Source organism: Vollenhovia emeryi, unplaced genomic scaffold (genome assembly GCF_000949405.1).
Source record: "Vollenhovia emeryi isolate VEMERY1.0 unplaced genomic scaffold, V.emery_V1.0 DF939252.1, whole genome shotgun sequence".
NCBI classification, from domain to species: domain Eukaryota; kingdom Metazoa; phylum Arthropoda; class Insecta; order Hymenoptera; family Formicidae; genus Vollenhovia; species Vollenhovia emeryi.
Window position 1 is genome coordinate 196,468 of NW_011967114.1, and position 12,100 is coordinate 208,567.

A 12,100-nucleotide genomic window follows, 5' to 3' on the forward strand; every position below is an offset into this window, starting at 1 on the left:
AGAGAGAGAGAGAGAGAGAGAGAGAGAGAGAGAGACGGGCTTCATTAACTATTACAATATAGTAACGACCCATCTCCCGTTATTACACCGCATTTTCTAGCGTCATCCCCCGTCTCTTTCTGCGCCTCTTGCGTTGACTGTCGTCGCGCGCGTGGCGGGATAACAGGGCTGTTATTAAACAGACAACGTAACTGGGCACCGAGAGCTGCTCTCTTAAGGTTGGAAATATGATGTTTATAATAGCGGGCGTAATTATGACCGTGGCAAGAAAGACGTGGAGGAGATTAAAGACCTACATACGTCACTCTCAGAGCTTTGTTTTACGTTTCTTCCGAAATTTCGCCGGTAATAATTTTTAAACATTGAAAATCACTTTACATTAGCAGATAACGAGGAAATAATTTTCGCCGTTTAAAATAATACCTGGTATAATTGCTACGAGTTTTATCGGAAACTAGTGAAGAGCAGCGACACGTGTCCCCTTGCAAATATATCCCCTAGGTAGCCTTCTAAATATATCATTGTAATGATAAATATCGTCAACTTTTATTACTTAAATCCACTTGTATCCGCTTATGATATAATATCAAACAGCCTCCAAATAAATGTTAATTTTTTTTCAACGATAAATCGCGTAAAATGCGGACGGCGATTAATGAATAACTCATCCATTATTCGTTCAATCATCCGATGCAAACTCGAATTATGCGCTATAAAATCCCACGGGGTTTTGGCGTTTTTCATGCGAGACTATGAATACTGAGATAATCGCGTATTGAATGAATTATGATCTTCGATGAATTCATCAACGCATTTGCCTCGACGTTTCGACGTCGATAGAAATACGAATAATGAGAAAGATAATTTATTCAGAGGGAATCAGCGCAATAAGAGATGCTTCGCAATGGAAGTGGGCAATTTAATAGGGTACGTCCCCCACGGAATGGCTTATTGGCTGTCGATGTTTACCATCGACCACTCCGTAGTTCCCGTACAGTTGGGGTAGAACAGATTGCCTCCCTCTTACCGCAAAGAGACCGCCAAAAACACGGCCCTCTCGGTGGCCTTTCCGACCCGCAAACATCGTTTCGTCCCTTGGGAAGGATGTGGCCACGGTAGGGAGATGATCGCGCTATCGGAATCGAGGATCTTCCGTTATGGAGACCATTGGGACGTGACGGATCTGCATTACGAACGTGTCTAGTCACCGTGTCCATCGACAAGCGCGCAAATAGCTTCCTCATCAATGCTTTCCATTACACCGAAATTGCAGTAGATTAGGTAATATTTGACACCTGAATTTCTCATTCACCCCTGTGATCGCGTCCAGGCTTCCACATGATTATCTATTACCTTTATAAATTGACAAAAAAGCTCATTATTATGCAAATTGAAGGGACATTTTTTTCCCAAAAAATACACATCCTCTTTTTTCGAGCAGTCCTTTGTTTAAGTTCAATACGTAACATAAGTTTATGAAAAGTAGAAAGTATACTTTATAATCTTTTTATGTCCTTACTCGCTTATTTGTTCATTATTTTATAATATATAAATAACATACGTAACAAAAAGTTCGTACTCTGTACTTGTGTAATGTGATTAATATAGACGTTATAGAGGTAATATTAACATATAATCTAAAATGCAAATTAACCTTTTCTAAATCTGCTAGTTTATATACGTAGGTTTCTTGCTGTCCCACTAATTGTAAGTGGAATAGATAGTTAAAAATGTCGTGTGGCTGCTTCGTTTTCGATGAGAAGAGGGATAGAGTTGGGGCAGCAATTTACGTTTAACCAGCGCCGGGGCGTAATCTGTTTAAACTCCCAGAACAATGTACGAAGGGCAAAACGTTATCTACGGAGCTTAGCGAGGCTCAACACTCGCAAACAGTAAAACACGAGTGGACAAGAGGTTGGTGACGACGACGGCGTTGCCCGGGCGTCGCAGCTTACCTACATCTCGCCTATCCGGTTATTCCGATTGTCACGTGAAATTCGAGTAGGGAATTGTTTGAACAGTATATATAGTCAAGTCTTTTAGACAGATCTAGAATTAAAGTCAAACATCATTGCCTACAGATCTTTAGTAGAAATCTTCTCGCAAAAAATTCAGGGTGGACTTTTTATTTTCTGAAACGAGTCATCGCCACAGAACTATCGTTTTCAATCGTAAACTATAATATTTTAATCAACTACAGCAATGCGAGTCAAGTCTAATATTGTTCTATAATTTTAAATGCCAAAGTAAAACAAGTCGTATAACATGTTTATTAAATATTTGAAACTAAAATATACATTTTTAATCACAATTACAGCGAATGAGTTATTAAAAATTAGATAAATCGGTGAAAGATTACGAGATTGAAATGATTATGGGATTATGCAGGTTATAAATGCGAAACTAAATAATCTGGATTTCGCGGCATCGAAATACCCGTGGTTAGGGGATGAAATTGACGTGGTCAGCTGGATTAGGTCTGATTCGATTCTGGCGTAGCCACATGCCAAGATCCATTTCCTTCGCGAGGGTCGACCGTTCGCGAATTGGGCCAATATCGTCGGCGACTACTCTACTCGTAAGAAATGGAAAAGGGCCAAGACTGTCATCGAGCGCTCCCTCTTTAGAATCCCGATTTCTTGAGTTGATAGTGAAATGATATAAACGCGGAGACATTCAACCTCATCCAAGTTTCCCGTTACGGCTCGCTCGCGTGAGAGGGAATCAGTATTTGGGTCAATTTAAACCGGTCGGATGTTGACGCTCATCGAGGTCTCTGACCGTTTCGGGTCATGCGGCAATTTTTTTTTCGCAAAAACAAACTTTATTAATCTGTGAATTAAATCACAGACAAATGAAATTTCAGATTTATATCATAACTCTATTTTCGCAAAAATGTCGACGCACCAATAATTATTTAGACTCCGTACCGCGACGTGTGTATAATCGAAACGTCGCATCGCTTATATTTCGGATGATGTATGGTAATGATCGCGCAATTATTCTTTAGCGGGTTGCTGCCACGCTGCAAATTATAAGATCGAATTTCAATTGGTTGTTTTCGTAGAAATCTGGAATCGATTCGATCAACTAATACCAAATACATGGTGCATGGCCGGGCGCGCTTACTATCTCTCAGCACGCTACCATATCATTGCGCGCTGCAGATCTTGTACACACACGTACACACATACATGGACACTGTGCCAATACCTAATCCGAACCGGTAATTGTTTTTGTACCCTCTGTGTCAGGCAATTATCGGCTGATCCAGAGAAGCACGCGTAATCAATTATCTTACACCGCTTCACAGATAGCAACTCATCAAACCTGTCGTACGTACACGCGGCCGTTACGTAGGGTCGACGTAACATTTTACATTTACATAAAAAAGTTTTCGATAACATCAATAGTCTGATAATTAGCGAAACTTTCCACCGTGGAGTCCCGAACGGAATTTGCTTGAAATTTAAAGCAACGTGTCGCGGAGAAAATGAAGCTGGCGAATGAATATCTTAAATGTTTAATGCGTTCTCGCGCAGCTCCCGCCAAAGGTGGTGACGACGCAATATTTCGTCGCACAATAACATCGTATTTACGTAAGCAAATTCCTAGACTCTCATCGGGAGAGCTTCCGAAGAAGAATTTGCATTCATTTGGAAGTAGCTTATATACCAGTTGCTGGAAGGCCCGTTCCTTTTTCATGCAAATTCGAAGGACTCCGTCATCCCAGAGGGGATTTCGAACTCTCCGCGTTACAAAGTAGCAGTTAACTTCCCTTTCCACACCCGTGTAACTTCTCGCCGCAACTTTAGAAATGTTAAAAATATGGACATCGCCGGCGCGCGCTCTTTCGTTACTTTTCAGGAGCTTTGTCAACCGCCGTCAGCCGGGGATTTAACGCGTCAACGTAGTTTACAGAGCGAAAGTATGTCCTTGCGGCAGCCGCGTCATTATAATTAAATTCGAGTCGCGCGGAATTCCGGACGGGAACGGGACAATTAACGGCGTCATCCCGGGCGCGCGACGTCGCCCCGAAAACACGTGTCGCCCGGCGTATTTCTATATCGATCCCTTTGATCATCCTCGTGCATTCTCCCGCTGTGGTTCCTCTCCCCCGAAATTTATGGATGCCGGGCACACTAATCAATGCCGGCAAAAGTACGGCGGAATTGGAATGCCGTGCGGAGTCGAGGCGCAATCGAGTACGGCGGAATTCGCGCTCTCTCCAGGTAGCGCGCGCACGGCTATCCGCGAATCACAATGAAACCGGCAATGACGTATGACATCGTTTCCGGCCGGTCGTAGGGGGAGGCGGAGAATGAAAAGCACGCGGCGGCGATATCTGAAACGTGTTTCGCATGTACGCGAGAATAACGATCCGGCCTCGGCACCGACCCACGACCGTTGCCTCGATAATTGGATGCGCGTAATTGGCCGAAATGGAGGGAAAACAGTATCCGCCAGCTATCCGTATCCGTTGTTGCGTTTGGACTATGACGTAACATCGACGCGGGCCTACGATTGTTGGACAGATATATCTAACGATCTGTAGCGTGCACCGTGAATTTTCATTATTTCATTCATTTTAATATGCACGGAGGGAACTTTCTTTCATAATCTACCCTGAAAACCATGTGGTCGCGGGACAGCGTGGCATTTTCAACAACTTTATGAGAAATTCTGAAATTTTACCATGCATTTTACTAATGAAATGTACTCTCTGAAAGTCCATCAGTGGATTTTCACTGAAACCAGTGAATAGTCGCTGATTTACAGTTATAAGTGCACTGCAGTAGTGTACTTATGACTGGAAATTAGTGATTATTCATTGTTTTCAGTGATAATCCAGTGATTGACTTTTAGGGAGTGTACTAAGTGTAATTACTGGTAAAATTTCAAAAAACTTTCATAAAACTCTTGCAAATGCCACGTGGTCCCACGACTACATGATTTTCAGGATAAATCTTAAGGGAAAGTTCTCTCCGTGCAAACGTGGACAAATATTTCCAAGCTCGGACATTCGAATGTTATTACCGTTGATTAAAATATTCTAACGGATTAGTTCTAAGCGCCCTCGACGCGGTGCTACTAATTTATTAAATCGCCGGGGTACACGGGTCGTCCCGAATCGATTTATGTATGGCTTCCGAGGAGGAGACCGTCGAACGCGATCGCAGTATGCCGCGTGTACTTTTTACGCCCGGTGTATTTATGTATAGGAGGATTTAGACTCTACCGAACTTCGTAGATTATGCTAACGAGCTTCTGTCCCGATGTCCGTGGCATCTTAACGAGCCCCGCCGCATTATAAGTTCCGCAGGAAAGTTCGGACTTGGTTTTAGAACCGAGACCGTTTTGCTCGAAACGTCACACTTACCGCTGTTCCTGTCGTCGCGCCATTAAGAGACATTATTCCGACGTTATCGCGCCGGCACAGGTATCGTTATATCTGCGCGGCTGAAAAACTTTTCCGCCGTTAAACAGGTTGATTCGGACTCGGGCGCTGCGAAGATCCTTGTCGTGCCGCATAACACGCCATTCGGACCGGTCGGAACACGGTGTAAAGATACAAGGTGAGGCAATCCGGTGGATGCGCGGTGCCAACCAATCAGAAGTGGCCCAAACTACCGAGTTGACCGGAAACATGCCTCAATCTTCACACTGCAAATCATTGCGGTTGAATGCAGGAAGAACCAATGAACAATTTGCCGAAAAATTGGTTACACGCGCAATGTTTCAACTCGTATTTTTACACCATGGGTCGAAAGCTTCGAAGACACTGGAACGCAATGGTGTGCTCCGATCGGCGAGCACAGCCAGAAACGGAGGCGAGACTCTCATACGCGAATGTGTTACGCGATAAGATCGGAAAGAAGAGAGTGCAGTTGCACAGATCCTATCGATTCTCTCGCCGTCGAGCTGTCTCTTTAATCGCGTTCACCTAGCGTCGTAACAAAGACACTTCACTGCACCCGATCGTTCATAAGCGAATTATCTCGGTCAGATATCGAAGTCCTGGCGTAACGATTTTATCGATTTATGATTACATATTTCGCACTTTTGTTGCACCCACCATCAATGTGATGAACGAAATTACATAAGCCCTGCTATGCGGCTGGCGTGAAAGGTTTTCCGCCTCGCCGCGAGTAAACCGGCGTTTGCTGTGCACTTTTGAAAGTAAACTTTTCGCGGCGTCAACAGCTGTCGAGAAGTCCCAGTGCGAAGTAATGAATTTCGCGAAGACAGCCCGACTTCGGCTCTTAAAGCGAGCGAGGGTCGGCAATAAATCTCGCAGGACTGCCCGGCATGCATCCAACAAATCTCGGCGGCGCGCGGCAAGATTTTCCCTGCCGGCAATTCGAAAAGTGGAGTCGCGAAAAAAGCTCTCACACTCCCTTTTCTGCTCCGCGCACTCCCGAGACTCCGCACTCAATAAACCCGGATCGTACGGACGCGATTCTCTTTTCGTTTCGCTGACCGCCCGACTCCCGAAACCCCTTTTTCAGATTTTTAGTGGAGACGTGCTCTGTTAGAAAATAATTTCCCGACGTTAGAGAACTGTATCGCGTCGATATTGCGTCGACAATGAATTCTTTCGGCGGAACAATTTTGGCCTCGCATAGCTGGTGCATTTTTGGCAAGTTTTAGAAAATTCCTGCTACACCGGTACGTGCCACCTGCGCTTCGGTTATGCGTCATGAATTTGATTAATAAATGAAAATTGTTTAAATGTGTAACTATGATCGAGCCATATTTTAACAACATATCGACGATTTTTACATTTAATATAATCCCTTTAAATCCGCTGGAAATATGTATAACTCGGATTTATCCTTTTTCATTTGTGCAATGGCTTATATAATGCTTTTAAAACAAAACTTTGAAGCAGATAAACACTGCATTATCGCGTGACTGCCGTAGCGAGCGGTAATAACAAGCATTTTGACCGTCATATTAAACGACTGACGTCAAAGCGTACCAATTATCGGCAAAAAATACGTATAATAAATCGTAACAAAAGGAGTATCGCATTTATTCGAGATATCATTTTAACGAGCGCGTTTAAAATCTCAATTTCTCTATCTCGGCAAATAATGTGCGAAATTAACCTACATCGCGGTTTAATTTACGGGGATATCAGCGACGCGTGCGTACGCTCCGGCAATTTCTATTCGACTCAAGAAACGATCATTTTTTCGGCCACCAGCCGCACCAGCTGCGCGAGATCGCTATTTTTCACGGCGGAGGATTTCCAGACGCCGCACCCGTACCGCGCGCTCTCATCCGGTTTTATGATGAAGAAGCACCTCGGGCACAGCTCGTATCGCGTTCTCATTAGAGGACACCCCCACACGTAGCTAGACACGTGTTCATCCGCTCGTGTTTAGCCGAGTTTATCGGCCGCACTCGGTTATTAAAGTTTCAAGTCCGGAATAAAAGATCGACTAGATTACCCCCTGTTCAACGTATCCCGACGTCCACGCACGAGCGAATTCGTCTTGAACTTTCGGCCTAATTTTGTACACGGGATTTACGACATGGAAATCATAAAGCAGACACTTCGGAGCTAATGGGTGCTTGGCCGTCGACGAAATGGCGAGGCGATTATACCGAGATCGGGGCTTGGAAGGCATAATCGTAGCGGAGGCGGCTGCTAGGATGGGTCGCGCGACGTCGTGGCATCCGTAGACATAGTAATACTAGACCGAGCATGTTCTCTTTTAAGCAATCAAGGTTAGGTAGAAAAGGATAGAGAGTAGGTGCCGCGTCAACCTTTCTCTTTTTATCCTTCTCGTTGGAGAGAGAAAGGTGGACGGCACCTACTTTCTATCCTTTTCTACCTGAGCCTCAGGTCTGGCAGAACTCTCGGTCTAGTATTACTATGTCTATGGTGGCAGCAACGAGCGTCGTCGGTGGTCCTAAGTAAATCGACCGAATCGTAACCGCTGGGTCAGCGTCCTGACGGGGTGCCGTCGTCCCCGCGCCGGACCTACCGCGCTCCTCCCGTTTACGACACCTCTCCTCCCTCCTCTCCGTGGCGCCGCGCCGGTGCTACCTCTAATTAACCGAGAATTACCTACATTGTGTTGCCCGTGTCCGCTTTGCGACGTCGTTCCGCGCAGCCTGCCTTCAACTGTCACTTGCAACGCTAATTGTCGCGATTATTAACTGCGATACTCTGCCGTTTCATCGATAGACGCGCGCGCGATGACGACATGCGGGTCCACGCCAGGGCCATCAAATTGAAAAGGTACAGAAGCCGCGCCCCTCTTTGCGCCCGGTAAGACTAGAGACCCTGTAATCGGAGACTGGCCATAATCGTAGAATCGTAGATTCGACTCTTCTACGATCGTAAAAGAATGAGACGGTCCATGTTTCTCTCTCACTCGCGGGAATTTGACAAACTCTCTTATGGCCAGTCTCTAATTAGAGGGTCTCTAGGTAAGACTAGAGAGATTCTACGATCGTAGAAGAGTGAGATAGCCTATGGCTTCTCTCTCACTCGCGGGGATTTGACGAACTCTTATGGCCAGTCTTTGATTACAGGGTCTCTAGGTAAGTCGTAATGGAAGTTCTTTGACGGGAGAGGCCCAGGCACACGGCCACTTTGCGAGTAACTCGCGGATGAATGAGCCCGAGAGTGTCGGCGAGTTTGTCCCTCCTGACGCAAAATCGTATACGCGTAATCTCGCCTGATTGGAAGCACAATAGAGTCGCAATTTATCAGCATTGCATGCCGAATTAATAAATCTGCGGAGTATTTTATATACAAATATCGATAAGCAAATATTTCAATTCGTTCTTTATAATTAGTCGCGATGTATCGACTACGGTGTATACGTAGATGTTAATTTAGTACAACTAAATTTGATTGATTGCAAGTACGCGTAGGAAATTAATGAAAGCTACGTTACTACGGCGATAACAAAATTTTCTTGCCGCGCGTGTGAAATCGATATATGCACGTACACGCGCATACCAATAACCGCGCAGATATCTCGGCGTAATGCACGTAGTTCGGAACGATAAAGCATAACTGCATCGCGTTATAAATAACCGCGGACAGTGCCGGCGGGATGAGAGGAGGTAAACATCGTATCTCTTCTCTTAGCGCGGTATAATACACCGCTTATACAGTTATAACTTGCGCATAAACGCTTCGACGGTTTTGTAATTTGTGGGAGTGAGGGCTGCGTTTAAGAGTTATATATCCGCCGTTGTGCCTTCCCGTGAGTGCCGGGGCGCCGGAATTGCCGCGTAAAGGATTTAATCCTATTTCGGATCGAGTACATTAACGGGCGCCGGCTGTCTTCGCTCTTTATCACGCACTCGATTCCCTTTATTAAGGCGCGCTTTATCGCGTGACTTTACACTCCGCTTTACGCGCCTGACGCGACGCGAGCTCACATTGCGAAATAACGAGTGCGCCCTGGGTCGCTGCGTGCGCCCGCTCGAGAAAGCGACGACATTGGCGCAAAACGCAAAGCCGCGACGCAAGAAATCGACCAATCACAGTCAAATATGGGAAGAACGATCGACTGTCATTGGCCGATTTCTTGCGCTTTGCGTCCATTGTAGAACAAGCTTTAGGGCCGATTCTACGATAGACGCGGCAAGCCGCAAGAAATCGGCTAATGACAGTCGATTATTCTTCTCATATTTGGCTGCGATTGATCGATTTCTTGCGACTTGTGACTCGCCACGTCTTTGTACAACCAGCTTTAAAATCATAGATTCGACAAATCAGTGTTGTATTACAACCAGTCTACGACCCTTGCGACACTAGGATGCGACCACTGTAGAACCGGTCTAAAGCCCGTATCAGATTACGAATTGAGATTGAGATTAGATTGAAATTTGACCAATTAGAGTAAAAGTCACTAAACTTGAAATTAGTATATTTTACTCTGGTCAAATTTCAATCCAATCTGAATCTCAAATCCGTAGTCTGATACAGACTTTAGGCACACTCGACTCGCTTTCGTCCGAAACGTCACGGCCTCGTTTCTTTCCGACGAGCCGACAATCTTTTCACGCGTGGCGCAACTGAGGGCGCGTCATTGCTACATTGTGGGTTTAATATTTCGTGAAGAGGATAAAATTTTCGCCGGTGATGTGTTAGCTTTTAATCAAAACGGGCGCAGGTGGTTCGAAGAATGTTCCGGCGGGCGGAATATTATTATGCGAGCGTATAGGGCGTGATACGTTGAGCGCATTAGCCGAGAACTGCTTGCTGCCTCTCGTTAACCGTGCCCGTACTGCTCTTTATTAACGCACGCTTTACACCACCGGTATTTACGAAGGTTGTCCTTTCGCCTTAGTTCGAAATATTACGTAATCCCGTTGAGAAATGGCGAGGTGGAAATTATTTATACCCGACAACGCCATCCCGACGTACTCGAGGAATAATGCGTTCGGGGGCGTTTTTAGGTACTTGCAGAGCGCATCGTTCTGCGAATTGATATATTACGCTGAATCGTTTTACCGCCCGGGTTTTATCTACGGTAGCGCGCCGCAAAACATTTCCTGGCATTAATACAGCCCTCGAACGAAGAGTCATCTCCGATCTCGCGGCGGGCGCCGCGCCGGCAGATGAACTCGTATTCCCAACGTTACAATTTTCCGAGTTGTACGGTGCAGCACGGAGCTTATAGACTTTGTTAATCTTCGGAGGGGCTCGAAAGCTTCCACGAAGAGGGCGAGAAAAGAATTTATATTACGGTCTATTTGTCTATTTCACTTAGGCTCGATTAGCGGTTTGCATTTTCCTCCGCAAACGACTCTTTCTCCTCCCCTTTGCGGTCCTTCGTCGAGCTGGACGACTTAACACGACGCTCTGACCTCTTAGCCCATCGATATACTTTTTGAGCATTTAAATCTGTGTTTTACTAAACGAGATTATAATCGGCAAACTATATTTTTGGGATTTTTGACGAATTCTTTCGAGGAATGAAACTTCTTGGATTCATATTGGACCGATTAGACATCGATTGGGTAAGATTGAGAATAAAATACTTGATCCATCCATTCGCGAGAAATAAATTTAAACGGCAAACGATGAAGATGACGAAATCTTCTTTTATTTCAACAAGATCAGAAATCAACGTGAGAAACTCTCCTCGGAAAGGATTCGCGCGGTCGTAGTGTCCGACACAACTGACTCCTGCGGACGTTCTAAACAAAGTAACTGCGCGAGTTTTCGAGATTCGACGTAAATCGCGCTCGTCACTCTCGGCGTGCAGGTGATACGTGCGTGATTAAAGCCAGCCGCGATCTCGCGTGAGGGAGACCGCATTTTGGCCGTTTATCTCGACGTGTCGTTTAAAGCCGTGAAACCGGCTTAGGCGCCGCGGTGCTTTACGGCGGAAGATAAAGGGGACGCGCGTACGTGTTTTGCGTCGGTGCGGGACGTCGAGTAATCATGTCGCGCTGCTACTCTCGTCACTCTTCCTCCGCTTGCACGCCCTTCGCGTCCTGCGCAACCATTTCCCGACGTTCCCATCTCCGCGCGCGCGTTCGCCACCGAGCGTCCTCCCATCTCCTCGATTCCGGGCGGTGCGGCGCGTCGAAAGATTACGCTTTTACCTCCGACGTCGGTCCATCCACGGACACCGTCACAAAGGCGTAATCAGCGACGTGTTACACGCGGTAATGGGCGAAAGGAAGGAGGAAGTGACCGCCACTTTCAGGCCCGTTCCGCAAAACGGCGACAAAAACGATGTCCGTGCCATTATCCCGGAGTCCGGGGGTCCGGCAAACGGTATCGTAGATGAGCTTCGACCGTTACGTGAGCTGAGTGCTATCGTGATTTCTTGTCTACGCGCGCTCGCGCACGTTTCCGTCCTATCCTATCAAAGGTACGCGCGCCGAAGGTTTATACGCGACGTGCTTTTATGTTTTCCTTCCCCGGACAAGCTTGCGCTCTTGTGTATCTAGCTGCACAGAAGGCGCGTGTATTGTTTTAAGGATAAATAATAATTCCTCCGTAGACGGAGGAACATGATATTCGCCGAGAGAACTGAAACCGCTGTAATTTTCGAGTGCGACCCGCGATGCTCGCGAGACGTACGAACGTGAAATTAATTTTCGTGCACGG

General features: G+C 46.1%; 1 protein-coding gene across 4 annotated transcripts in view; it reads left to right on the forward strand.

Annotated features, from left to right (window-relative positions):
• Positions 1–12,100, forward strand: part of LOC105559828 (transmembrane and TPR repeat-containing protein 1-like) — a 194,517-nt gene that overhangs the window by 74,473 nt on the left and 107,944 nt on the right. The window lies entirely within an intron of this gene.